This window comes from Oculina patagonica, chromosome 4 (genome assembly GCF_052425735.1).
Source record: "Oculina patagonica isolate OP01 chromosome 4, crgOcupat, whole genome shotgun sequence".
Taxonomy (NCBI): Eukaryota; Metazoa; Cnidaria; class Anthozoa; order Scleractinia; family Oculinidae; genus Oculina; species Oculina patagonica.
Genome location: NC_135761.1, coordinates 54056753 through 54059280, shown reverse-complemented (window position 1 = coordinate 54059280; position 2528 = coordinate 54056753).

The following is a 2528-nucleotide window of genomic DNA, read 5'->3' as shown; positions in this document are numbered from 1 at the left end:
TCGTATTGTCTGAAATAGGGTGGTATTTTCAATAGAAACCGTGGAAAACTATCTATTTATTATGGGGAATTAATTTAACGTGTAATAAATGGTGTAAATTATAGAGAGAGCATGCCTGGGTTTAAGATCGGATGGAAAATCTAAAAATTATGTCTGGAACATGGAAAGGGTTTTGAAAACCAGACGGGTTATTTACATCTCAACCAAATATTTTGAGGAGAGCTTCCCTGGGTAATAACCTCTCACGTGAAAGCCAAAGAATGTCTGCTTAGGGGACCCAGGTAACAAATGTGCTCATTTTGGGTGCGGCGAATTTGGCCGATTTCCAAACAGTGCGGGGGTGTATGTTGTGCAATACGTTGTCCAAAATAAAGGGTCAAAATGTTTTTGGTAATTAGGAAATTCCAGAATCCAAAACAATAAATATCGGCAAATGTTTGCACACACGCAAATCAAATCTCCGTGGAATCCTTGGCAGGGCAAAGTACTTTAAACTCATGGAAAATGATTGTCAATCACAAGTGTCCATTTATCGATTGCCTGCAGTACAGGCCTGTCTTGGACAAGGAGCGCTGAATATCCATCGAGAGTTTTGAGGATCAGGGTGGGTGGAAAGACGGACTCGGGCTGAAAAAAGAAACGCCTGTACTGCAGCACCAAAGCTTGTTTTACCTGCATTACAAAGTTTATAATATCACCTTTATTTAACCCTTTCCTGAGTAGCTACAGGAGAAGCCAATTTCTCCGAGAAAGAGAAAATAATAATAATAACAATGATAATTAAATAAATAAAATAATAATAAAAATACAATTTTGACTTAAAGAAATATTGCTGTTTTGTTTAACCCAAACATTTCTGTTGTTGCTTGAATATCGAAGAAAAAAGTGAAAATTGATTTCAAATTTTTGTTTCCAGTTAAAAATTGGCATCGATTGAGAGAGGTGGCAGCCAGTTTATGCAGTAGGGGTGGCTGCGAAGCTTAGAGAGAAAAAAATCACTTTTTAGAGTAGGCTTGGGACTAAGCTGGGAGTGGAGAATAACCCCACTTCTTTTGTACCTACAATCCTAGACAAAAGTCCTGGGACACTTAACCAATTCGACGAAAAAAAATTGACATTGTATTGTCCTCCCCCTCCCCACCTCCAATTCAATGTTGGTTTCTATCCATCATACCGTGGGACAATATCTCAACATTGTTTTGGGGGGAAAGGGGGGCTCGGAAAATTAAACAATGAGTTCTTAATGCAAAGGGAATGGTCACTGAGCACTATTTCTTTAAGTGTCCCATGGATTTTTGTCTAGGATTGTAGTGCACAACCCTGTTCCCAAGGGTGAAAAAGCACCGCCGAGAAACCCTGGAAACGAGGTTTCTAAGGCGCCATCTTGGAACTTGGGTCATTTCGCGCGCATGGCGTTTACTGCTGGGCGTACATAGTTCTTCAAATTCTAAGTGTTTTTCTCCTTTCTACTATGACTAACAACAAAACTTTAGATTTGTGTACAGAGGGTTAAGAGTTAAGAATTCGAATGACCTCTGGGGACATGTCGGTGGAAGACTTTAACTTATGTCATTTCGCGCGCTTTGCGCTTACTGCTGGGCGTACAGTGTTTTTCAAGTTCTTAGTAGATTTTTCCTTTCTACTATGACTAACAACACAACTTTTGATATAGAGAGTATTAAAGGGGCTTTGTCACGGTATTTGAGGTAACTCTATTTATTTTCGTTAATTAAGAGCTCTAAACTTCAAATTGGCAGAGTAAAAGTCTTTTATTGGCAAAACCACGGCCACATAACAAGCAAGGATGATTTTCTAGCATTGTAACTGACACTTTCCTACAAATTGAGATAAACTTGAAAAAAGGCGGGCCGACGTTTTTCAAGTTTACCCGAACGCAATCCGTTTTAATCTTCTCAAATTTTGCCCATTGATGCCCCTTTTTGACCTTTCAGTGTTTCTGTTGAGTTCTTTTACAGTTTTAAGCCGTTATTGTGATATTTCAGTTAATTCTATGACTAGTTGGTCTGTCCTGGGACATGTCGGTGGAAGACTTTAACTTATGTCATTTCGCGCGCTTTGCACTAACTGCTGGGCGTACAGTGTTTTTCAAGTTCTTAGTGTTTTTCTCCTAAAAAAAAACCTTTAAATTTGTGTAGAGAGGGCTAAGAGGTTAAGATTTCGAATTTCCTCTGGAGACGTGTCGATGGAAGACTGGAATTTATGTCATTTTGCGCGCATTGCGCTTACTGCCGCTGGGCGTACAGCTTTTTCAAGTTCCTAGTGGTTTTCTCCTTTCTTCTTTGGTTTATAGCAAAACTGTCGATTTGTATAGGGAGGGTAAAGAGTTAAGAATTCGAATGACCTGTGAAGACGTGTCGGTGGAAGACTCTCATGAGCCTTTCAGGCAAGAAGACTTGTTGTTGGCAAGTGGTGACTTAGGGTGCTTTTCATTTGTCAGAACTGTCTGAAGTTGTTGATAATATCTTACATAAAATAGTGCTCTACTGTTGACAAGTATTCAGTGAAAT